General features: G+C 41.8%; 1 pseudogene; it reads left to right on the plus strand.

Moving 5' to 3' along the window:
* The window catches only part of LOC103093225 (zinc finger protein 420-like), a 136,096-nt pseudogene that overhangs the window by 48,390 nt on the left and 76,414 nt on the right, over positions 1–11,292 (plus strand).

Here is an 11,292-nt window from a genome sequence, read left to right on the forward strand (position 1 = left end):
CATCATGAGACACGTCTGCTTGTCAGCGGAGACAGGAAGAGAAGAGCCCCCAAACCCTTTCCAATCAGGTTAAATACGCCATCTTGATCTAGGACCAGGTGAGAATTCAGTGATATTACAAAGCACTCTGGGGAAGTGGAGCAAGAACTTCTGGGGATTGAAGTCCTGGATTCAATTCTCCATTTTTACAAGGATCCAGCAAAAGAAAGGAGTAGTCAACTAGGCAGGAGGAGGACCTGAGGTGAGAAGTGTCCTGAAAACCTAGAGAGAAGAGAGTATCAAGGAGGAAAGAATAATCAGCAGTGTCAAAGGCCACAAAAGAGCACATTAAGGAAAATGAGTGTTGGGGGCAGTTGGGTGACTCAGTGGTTTGACAGCCAGGCCTAGAGATAGGAGGTCGTGGGTTCAAATTTGGCCTTAGACACTTCCCAGTTGTGTGACCCTGGGCAACTCACTTAACCCCTATTTCCTAGTCTTTACCACTCTTCTGCTTTGGAAACAATACACAGCATTGATTCTAAGACAGAAGGTAAGGGTTGTTTTTTTGTTTGTTTGTTTTAAAGAGTGTTTAGAAAAGGCCATTAGATTTGGCAACTGAAACCATTCATATCTTTGGAAAGAGCAATTTTTGTGGAATTATAAATTGAGAAGCCAGATTTTTAAGGGGTTAAGAAGAGAGTGAAAGTGGAGGCACTTATTATAGATTTTTTTCAAGGAATTTTAAGTGTAAGGACAAAGGACAGAAGAGATATAGAATGATAATGATGATGGAAGGATTAAATAAAGGGCTTTTTCAGGATAGTGGAGTTCTGGACATGTTTGTGGGCAGTAGGAAATGAGAGTGGAGAAGAAGAGATTGAAAATAAGTGAGAGGATGAGGATGACAGAGGAGGCAATCTGTTGGAGGAGAAGGGATGGAATGAGATCACTTGAATAGATAGAAGGGTCAGCCATGATAAGAAGTAAGGCCACTTCATCATGTAAAATAGGAGTGGAGAAGAAAGAGGGCAAACCCGAGTGATAAGAAATGAGGATGAGGAGTTCAGGATAAGAGGAAGAATGGTTTCATTTTTTTTCTGAAAATAGTTCTCAGCCAAGAGGATGGCCTGGGAGAGAATTGAAAGGCCAAGGATTTAAAATCAGGGTAATGGGGTTAATGCTTGAGAATTGTCCAAAGAATTGATTGGTTTCTCAAACTGACTCCATTCCAAGGAAACCAACTATTATAAGAGAATATAATAACAGTGTAGCTAGTATAGTAAATAAGTAAGGTAAGGTAAGGAGGTGTAGCAAGTAGGCAGAGAGTAAGAGAGAGTAAAGAGTTTGGGTAGGTTTTCAGGAAGGCTTTAAATCTTGTTGAGTTACTAAGGAAGGGCTCCATTGTTTGGGCAGTGGTTGCCCTGTGTTTTCAGGGAACTGATTTCACTTTACCCTTTGGTCCACTTTGGTCTGTGTGGACCACTTTAGACCCATGGTTCACCTCACCCAATGGGCATAGCAAATGATAATGCAAATAGGATGCTAATGATATGCTCTTGTGTGACTGGGAAACCCCCAACCAAGGACCCAGGTTATGTCTGAAGACTGATGTGAGTTTTCTCATGATTGTGAATCGAAGCACCTCATATGTTTTATATGAAAGGTGGCCCCATTCTAATCAACCAGTTATTGTTTCCATGTTCTTTCGATTCTGTACAGCTAGTTGGCAGGGTTTGGGGGACATTTCAGCCTACATCAACAGTGCAGATGAAGAGTGAGATTATGTAAGGGAAAGCAGAAGAGGTGAAAAGTCAACTTTTTTAATGTAATTTAATGTTAAAAATGTATTAAACTCATTTTAAATGAATAAAAAAATTAACATTGGGCAGATACAGAAACACTTGCATAATTATTTACATAAAAGATAATTTGATATTCAGAAGTATAGGAAAAGTGCTGTTTTTAATAAGACCCTCATCTAGAAAAAATATTGTAAAAACAAAATAAATCAAATTGATTAAGAGATTTCAGAATTCTCGAATATGGAAGCAGTTCATTTGTGGGTTTGATGGAGGGCAAGATGGGCAAGATGGGCAAGATGGAGGGTTTGATGTCCTTATGGTAGCTGAGGTGGAGTGGAGGTAGAGGTGAGTTGGTTGAAGAACTGAGTGATTAGGGTATTTGAGGGAGAATTCATATGTATGTTGATGTCCTCAATTATGAGGGCAAGAGTTGGGGAGGAGAGACAAATTGTAAGCCAGGTATCAAGCTTCTTGATCAAAGAAGGGGAGAGACTTGAGGTAGAATAACCACTACCATTTGATTGGGTGGTAGGTATGAATAGCATGAACCTCAGAGAAAGAGTGAAGGAAGAAGGGTGAGAAACAGGATGTAACAATAGGGATCAAGGAGCATTTCAACTCCCCCATATCAATGAGAAGGTTGAGGTGCAACTTTGACTGCATTGGAATGGCTGGCCAGGGAGGTGTGTCATCAGTGAGCAGAAGGATTTCAGTAAAAGCTAATAGATGGAAGGGCAAGTAGGTAGTACAGTGGATAGAACTGGGCCTGGAGTCAGGAGGATCTGAATTCAAATCCAGCTTCAGACACTAGCTGTGGGACCCTGGGCAAGTCACGTAGCCCTATTTGACTTCATTTCCTCATCTGTAAAAGAGTTGGAGAAGGAAATGGCAAACTTTTCCAGTATTTTTGTCAAGAAAATCCCAAATGGGGCCAACAAAAAGTCCAACATAAGTAAAACAGCTAAACAACAATGGAGAGAGAGGGGAAAAGATTTAAGATGAAGCAAAGTTTGTCCTCTATGGAACAGGCATTCCAGAGGGCACAGTGGAAGGGCCCCCATGGACTTAAGATGAAACTTTGGGGCAGGAAGGTTAGGAAGGCAAAATCCAGTGTTAGGGGAGTGTGGGGTTTAGATGAGGATGTGCAGGAATTCAGTCACTGGGAAGTGAAGGGTATGACCAAGGGTGAGAATGTCCAGTGGAAGGTGCCAGTCCTCTAGCCTCAAAACACAGGGCAGCAGAGATAGAAGGCTGCAGGGAGAGTTACTCTTCTTTGCCCTGAGCTTCTCCACATGCTACAGTCAGGTATAGATAGACATGGGGGAGGGTAGACCCACAGCCTCGCCTCGCCTCAAGCAGCCTTTCCTGGGGTGACACACTACACCCAGCAGGAGTGGAAGCTTCAAGGTGATGGAGCATTCACGGTTTAGGGGGACCCTGGACAAAAGTCATTCTAAGTTTTGCTCTAGAGAATTCTCAATGGTTGCATTTTGTGGAGTGAGCAACAAGAGGGCTTTAAGAATGAAAGCTGCACTCCATCTTAAGAACACGGCCTCCCCAGGCATGAGTCCGGAGTCAGGGTCCCTTCTGTGGGTAGGGGATGTGTCACCCTAAGAGCATCACCAATACCATAGGTTTCACAGTGCCTGTTCTACAGATAAGGACACTGAGGCTGGGAGAAAGGGACTTGATCAAGATCACATTCCCAGTCAGTGTCAAACTAGCAGGCCCTGCACTTATGGAAGGAGAACAGGAACTATTGAGATGAGAAAACCTCCTAAATTCCTAGACAGAACCAGTGAAGAGAAGGCCACTGAATCAATGTCACATGCTGTACTCCCCACGCCCTCTCATTTCCGGTTCTTGTCCAGCACAGGAAGCCCCACCCATCGCAAGTATCCATGTGGGCCTCGGTCCCTATACCCCACGTGGTGTCCTCTCGGTGATGGGTCATTCCACCTCCTCTCAGAGGGCGATTGTGGGCACTGTGGGAGAGAGTTCCACACCACCCCGCCCTCAGTGGATCCCGGCAGTCTATGCGGGCCGCTTTATGTGTGTATGGTCCCGCTCTCCAGTCCCTTTGTGGGAGGAGCGCTTCTCCTGGAGACCCTGCATTTAGGATTATGGGATCCAGAGTTGAAGGGGTGCAACCTACCACCAAAGCTACACTTCAAGGCAAGGCCAGTCAGAAAGCACTTTCAAAGTGCCTGTTGGGGTTACAAAGAAAAGCCTTCCAGGAGCTCTCCATGTAATGGAGGAGGCATCCAGCAAAGGACTGTACAGACAAGCTACATTCCAGATACAGTCGAGGTTGTCTCAAAATAATGAGATGATATTGACCTAGTGGATGGAGTCCAGACTTCCACCTCCACCCCAACTGTACTAAATGAAGGAAAACCCTGCCTTCAAGGAGCTTACAATCCAACAGATGTTCCCTTGGATCCTGCCATCCCACCTGTGAGATGGCAATGGCAGGTGTTTACCATCCTCATATTACAGATGGTGCTTTCCACTGAGTGTCAGGAGTGGAGGTGGCCTACAGGGGAACATCTACCCAGCTTTGAGCTCTTCTATCAATACTTTAAGCTACTGTACTGACAGAAGTCTTCTGGACCTCATGAGATCCTGAGCCAGTTAAGAGAGTTCTTTGAATGGTGGATGAGACAGGATATGATCATAAAGGAAGACATCCTGGAGTAGCTGCTGGTAGAGCAGTTCCTGATCATCCTGCTTAGGGACACCTACATCATCCAAAGAGTGCAAGAGGAGACAGCAGTTTCTGTTTCTACAGTAATACCTAGATAGAGCAAGACAGAAAGTGAAAAGCAGGCAACTGGGCTAAAGAGAAGAACAGGCATCAGCTAAGGAAGAAGTAAACAAGGGAAAGACTTAAGGAAATATCCCAATGACCTCATATGGACAATTATATAGTGGCTTCATTTTCTTTTCACTGGCCTAAGAAGCAAAGTGGTCACTAAGAGGCACAATGGAGTATATAGGCCTGTATTTGAATTTCAGCTCTGTGCCCACTAAAACGCCAAGAGAAACATCAAATATTAAGTATGAACAAGCAGTCATAAGAGACTAAATGAGGATGAGCTGTTTAAATTCTCATATGGATATACTAATATATGTCCCCATTGAAATGACCAACCAAAATTCTGACATGATTCATGATGAAACATGCTACCTTCCTCTTGACAGCGGTGACAGAATCAGGATATATTTTTGGGGAAGAGGATATGACCAATGTGGGAGTTTGTTTTGCTTGACTATTGTAAAAATTAAAATTAAATCTTAATAGTAAAAATATTACATTTTAGGAGGTTTATTAAATGATCATTAGAAATCAAGGAATAAAGAGGATACAAATAAAGACCACATGCCCATGGCTGGTTAGCCATTTTCAAAATCCCCACTCACCACTATCACCACTGGCTGCATACCAAAAGAAGAGACTGGTAGGACTGCCCACTGGATATTTATTCCCTGTCTACAGGAAGTATGGAATGACAGGAAGTCAGTGGGCTCCAGGAAAATGTTCTTTTTTTAGGGTAACAGATTTTCAATTATACAATCCCCCGGAGACCCTGCAGAAGACTAGTCTCTCCAGTGGATCTTGTAAACATACCAACTTTGAAATGACAATAATTTGAGGATAAGAGGAAAAGAGAACAAAACCAAGGGTTGCTAGATGCATTGACAAAAAGCCAGTTAGGGGACAGTCCCCTTTGGCATAAGCTTATACATACAAAACAAATGCATTCAACCCCACACAGTTCAAATCACCACATTCCAAAGTTCACTCTGAATCATCTGGTACAGCTTGTGGTCTGGAGGCATCTTGATGGTGTCTTCTCCAAACAGTTCAGTTTCTGGATTTGGAGATGTAGTATGTTTCTTAATCTAAAATTACTCTCAAAAAGAATTTAAACGTTGCAATTTAGAATATATTTCTTTTAAGGAGTTTGTTATTCTTTCTCTTTCAATTGGGGGCTGGGAGAAGGGAGAGATAGGAGGAAGAGGTCCATTTTTTCAATTAAGTTTTTTTTTAAATAATGTTTTATTTGATCATTTCCAAGCATTATTCATTAAAGACAAAGATCATTTTCTTTTCCTCCCCCCACCCCCCATAGCCGATGCATGATTCCACTGGGTGTCACATGTGTTCTTGATTCGAACCCATTTCCATGTTGTTAATATTTGCATTAGAGTTTCATTTAAAGTCTCTCCTCTGTCATGTCCCCTCAACCGCTGTAGTCAGGCAGTTGCTTTTCCTCGGTGTTTCTATTCCCATAGTTTATCCTTTGCTTATGCATAGTGTTTTTTCTCCTAGATCCCTGCAGATTGTTCAGGGGTATTACACCACTACTAGTGGAGAAGTCCATTACGTTCGATTATACCACAGTGTATTAGTCTCTGTGTACAATGTTCTCCTGGTTCTGCTCCTCTCGCTCTGCATCACTTCCTGGAGGTTGTTCCATTCTCCATGGAATTCCTCCACTTTATTATTCCTTTTAGTACAATATTATTCCATCACCAACATATACCACAATTTGCTCAGCCATTCCCCAATTGATGGGCATCCCCTCATTTTCCAATTTTTGGCCACCACAAAGAGCGCAGCTATGAACTTTTTGTCCATTATCTCTTTGGGGTACAGACCCAGCAGTGCTATGGCTGGATCAAAGGGTAGATATTCTTTTGTCGCCCTTTGGGCATAGTTCCAAATTGCCCTCCAGAATGGTTGGATCAATTCACAACTCCACCAGCAATGAATTAATGTCCCTACTTTGCCACATCCCCTCCAGCATTCATTACTTTCCTTTGCTATCATGCTAGCCAGTCTGCTTGGTGTGAGGTGATACCTCAGAGTTGTTTTGATTTGCATCTCTCTGATTATAAGAGATTTAGAACACTTCTTCATGTGCTTGTTAATAGTTTTGATTTCTTTATCTGAGAACTGCCTATCCATGTCCCTTGCCCATTTATCAATTGGAGAATGGCTTGATTTTTTGTACAATTGATTTAGCTCTTTATAAATTTGAGTAGTTAAACCTTTGTCAGAGGTTTCTATGAAGATTTTTTCCCAATTTGTTGTTTCCCTTCTGATTTTAGTTACATTGGTTTTGTTTGTACAAAAGCTTTTTAATTTGATGTACTCAAAATTATTTATTTTACATTTTGTGATTCTTTCTATGTCTTGCTTGGTTTTAAAGTCTTTCCCCTCCCAAAGGTCTTACGATCATTCAGAGTAGAACTTGCAAGGTCTTGTGTGACCCTGATTGGCATTCCTTTATATCTAAATTGTCTTTTAATGGCTTCTTGTAGGATTTTTTCTTTTGTTTGAGAGTTTTGGAATTTGGCAATTACGTTCCTGGGAGTTGTCTTTTGGGGGTTTAGTGTAGAGGGTGTTCTGTGAGCTCTGTCAGTGGCTGTATTGCCCCTTGTTCTAGAATCTCTGGGCAATTTTCTCTTGTATTACGATGTCAAGTTTGGTGTTTATTTCTGGCTTTTCTGGAAGTCCAATTATTTTTAAATTATCTCTTCTCCCTCTATTTTCCAAATCTGTCACTTTGTCAGTGAGATATTTTATGTTCTCTTCTAATTTCTTGGTCTTTTGGCTTTGCTTTATTAGTTCTTGCTTTAAAGCCTGGTTTTCTTTTACAGTTTGGTCAAACTGGTTTTGTAGATGCGTGAATTTCTTTTGCATTATTTCCCACTTTTCCTCCCAGAAGGCTTCCATCTTTTTGCTCATTTCAGATTCAAATTCTTCATGGGTTTGTGGAGAGTTTCCATTTCCTTTGGAAGGTATCGGAGCATTTGCTTGTGTTTCCTCTTCTATCTCCTCTGTGTTTTGTATTTTTGCTCCATAAAATGTGTCCAAAGTCGCCCCCTTCTTCTTGTTTCTTTTGGAATTTTGGGGCTTTTGTGCTTCTGTGTAGTTTGCCATCCCTATCTGAGTGGGGAGGATTAGCTTTTCTTATCTCTGTCTGGCGTTCAGAGGTTTTAGCCCTAGGCAGATTGTCCATTCTATGCAGTTGTTATTCTGTCTTCCCGGGGAGCCAGGAATTGCTGGTGTGTCCCTGTTACTGCCCTCCTCTCCTCGGCACCCTCCTGATGCTTCTCCGTTGCCTTACTTCCACGCTCTGAGCCTAGCTTGGCCCTTGTTCCTGTGCCTTAGCCAGTCAGCTGCCGCACTCTGCAGGGAGAGGGGCCACGGCTTCCCGGAGCTCCAAGGGCTCCTAATGAGATTAGCTTTCCCTGGGTTGAATTTAGTATGCCTTGAGGCAGGGACTTTTTTCGTGAGACTCCAATGGAAGGATCCAGCCAGGGGGTTACAAGCTCCCCCCTCTCTCTCTGTTTCCCTGCTGTCTGGGTGCCCCCTCGACTGGGTCAGATTGTTTTCAGGAAGCAGCCTTCAGAATAGCAGGCCGTGGGGCTCTGAGGTTGCCTCTGCTGCCTCGGACTTGGACTCGGCGCTCTGGCTTGGGGGGGATGGGTCCTAGGACCTTCCTTCTGCCTACCCCTTAGGTCTGAGTGGTCTCGGGTTCTGGCTTTTGGGGGAGGCCGTACCTTCTGATTCATGTCCAGGTCCAGGAGGAGGACTCCCGGGGTCTATGTTGTTGATTGTTTTGGATTTCGGTGCCCTAGGAGCATTCGGTTTGAGATCTGTAAGGAAGGGTTTCAGGAGATCTGGACTTTAGCTTTCTCTAAGCTGCCATCTTGACCGGAACTCTTCAATTAAGTTTTAACTAGAAGAGAATGCATCCAGTTAACTGTAAATAATCTTTGCAGCATTCTTATCTGATAAAGGTCTCAAATCCAAGATAAAGAACTAATTACAATTTGTAAGAATAAAAGCCATCCTCCAATTGATAAAAGGGAGTGGATATCATTTTGACTAAGATTAAATCAATTATGTAATATAAATATAATGAAACATCATACTGTCATAAGAAATGATGAAAGGGAAGTTTCAGAGTAACCTGGGAATTTATACAAATTGAAAGAAAGTGACACAACCAGAACTAAGAGAACAATTTATACAACATTGTAAAGATAAACAATTTTGAAAGGCTTAAGAACTCTGTTCAATGCATAACCAACCACAGTTCTGGAACATTGATGATAAAGCAACAGACTTAAGATGCAAAGTAAGACATGGTCAATGTGGGAGTGGATTTTGTTCAAATACATAAATTTATTACAAGGGTTGTTTTTTTTTCCTTTTGGCAAAAGGAAGAGGAAGCAGGGGGGAAATAAATGCTTATTAATTGAAAAAGTAATTTGGAAACATTTTTAACCTAATTATACTGGTGAAAATGAGCAGGATGTTTTTACAATTTTGTTAGTTATCACCCTCCTCTAGGAACAAATAATTGATGTTTATATTTATACTTAAGATCACTTTTCTGTTTTTGGTCTTATGTTTGAATATTTATTTTTGTTAATAAGAGTTAAATTAAAAAAAATTTTTTTTGATTGGGGGAAGGGGAGAGGGGAGAGATCTGAGAAACTGGATGATATTTTAAAGGTTTTTTTCCCCCTAGTGTGGATTTTCTGGTGTGCAGTAAGGTTTTGACTGTATCTAAAGGCTTTTCCACACTGAATACATTCATAAGGTTTTGTTGCTGTATGAATTCTTTGATGACCAATGTTAAAAAAGATAACAGAAAGGGATCCCTGGGATCTAACTAACCTGTGGTTAGTTAGAGTGATTTGATATATTAACTAAGCCACAGGGAACCCCCTTGCTATCTGAACAGGGAGCCAATAGCCTCTCCCTGCCCTGGCTAGCTCTCTAATGAAGAGCTAAACCGAGTAACTGCTTGTTGAAGGGTAGGAAAAAGGGAGACCCCCTAGGAGATAGTGGTTGGTACTAGTCAAGATGGATTTGACTAATTGAACTCAGGAGGAAAGCCCCTTCTCCTTGACAGAGAGGCAAAGGCTGCTCTTTGTCCCAGTGGAATAGGTTGAGATAAAGGGGCAAGCAGAGGTCTGTCCAGGATAGGGATACTGAAGGATTTCAGTTCAGGACTTTGCTTAGTGCTTGAACTTCCCCGATATCTCTTCCTGTCCAGCCCCTGCTGGAGGGAAAGTAATAAAGATCACCTCAAGATTTTATGAAAACTTGGTTACAGAGAACTTCCCCCTAAGCAACCCTTCACCCTTCACAGATTTATCTGACTGCATTGACTCAACAAAAGGGTGGTTTAATAACAAAGTCCAAAAAGGGAGAAATCAGGCTAGAGGTAGAGTGCCTTAAACTAAACCACAGAGTGAAAATGAAGTCCTTCAGGTTGAACCCAAAGCTCACAGGCTTAACAGTTATTCTATCTTCTTTCTATCCCTACGCTATCAACTATGCTAGAGATATTTGAGTATAATGTCTTCAGCAGTAGTCAGCACAGAGAAAGAAAAGTTCTTCATCTTCAGGCCTGGCTTAGCTTGCCTTTCTGGGCAAATACCCCTCAAGGTAAGTTCACAGTTCAGCCAGCCCCCTTAAATCATTGTTTTCCAATAGACACCATCCACAGGTAACCAGGTCAGAGGAAAAGGTTGGGAAAATCCCAGGAATAGATGGATTTCTATCCTGAGAAGGCAGAGAGGACCTCTGTTCAGTCCCAGGTCCAGGAACCGAACTTCCCAGAGTAACTGTCCTTTCCTAGAAGTCTCTCTTCCTCCCCCCTTCCAACTGCCTTAGTTGTCACTCAAGTTTTCTCTCTCAATATTCAAAACCACCTCTCAAATTCTATTACACCAATAAGATTTGGTTCAGTAGCAAAGGCTTTTCCACACATTACACTCACAAGGTTTCTCTCTAGTACAGATCCTCTGATGGAAGTAAGATCTGAACTGCGTTTGAGTTTTGTCACATTCATTGTATTTAAAGAGATTTTTTTCCCAGTGTGAATCCTCTGATGGCCAGTAAGAATTGAGCTACGTTTGAAAGTCTTCCCACACTCATTACATTTATAAGATCTCTCTCTATTGTGGAGTCTCTGATGTCGCATGAAACTTTTCCTTAAAATGTTACCCCACAGTCACTTCATTTGTAGGGATTTCCCTCAGTGTGGATGCTTTTATTAGCAAAGGCTTTGTTACATTCATTACATTCAGAGGGCTTCTCTCCAGTGTGGATTTGATGATGAATCAAGACTAGATTTTTAACTGAATACTTTTCCACATCCATTACATTTATATAATTTCTCCTTCTTATGGAGTCTCTGGTGGCCAATAAAACTCTTCTTCAAAATGAAAGATTTCCCACATTCATTGTATTATAGGGATCCCCCCCAGTATGTATTCTCTGATGATCAACAAGGTTGCTCTTTGTAGCAAAGGCTTTTTATACTCCTTACATTTGTGAGGCTTTTCCCCAGTATGGATCCTCTGATGGCAATTAAGAACTGATCTATATTTGAAAATTTTTTCACTCATTACACTGATAGGGTTTTTCCCCAGTGTGGATTGTTTGATGATCAAGAAGTATAACCTCCTGTAGTTA

This window comes from Monodelphis domestica, chromosome 7 (genome assembly GCF_027887165.1).
Source record: "Monodelphis domestica isolate mMonDom1 chromosome 7, mMonDom1.pri, whole genome shotgun sequence".
Lineage (NCBI taxonomy): Eukaryota > Metazoa > Chordata > Mammalia > Didelphimorphia > Didelphidae > Monodelphis > Monodelphis domestica.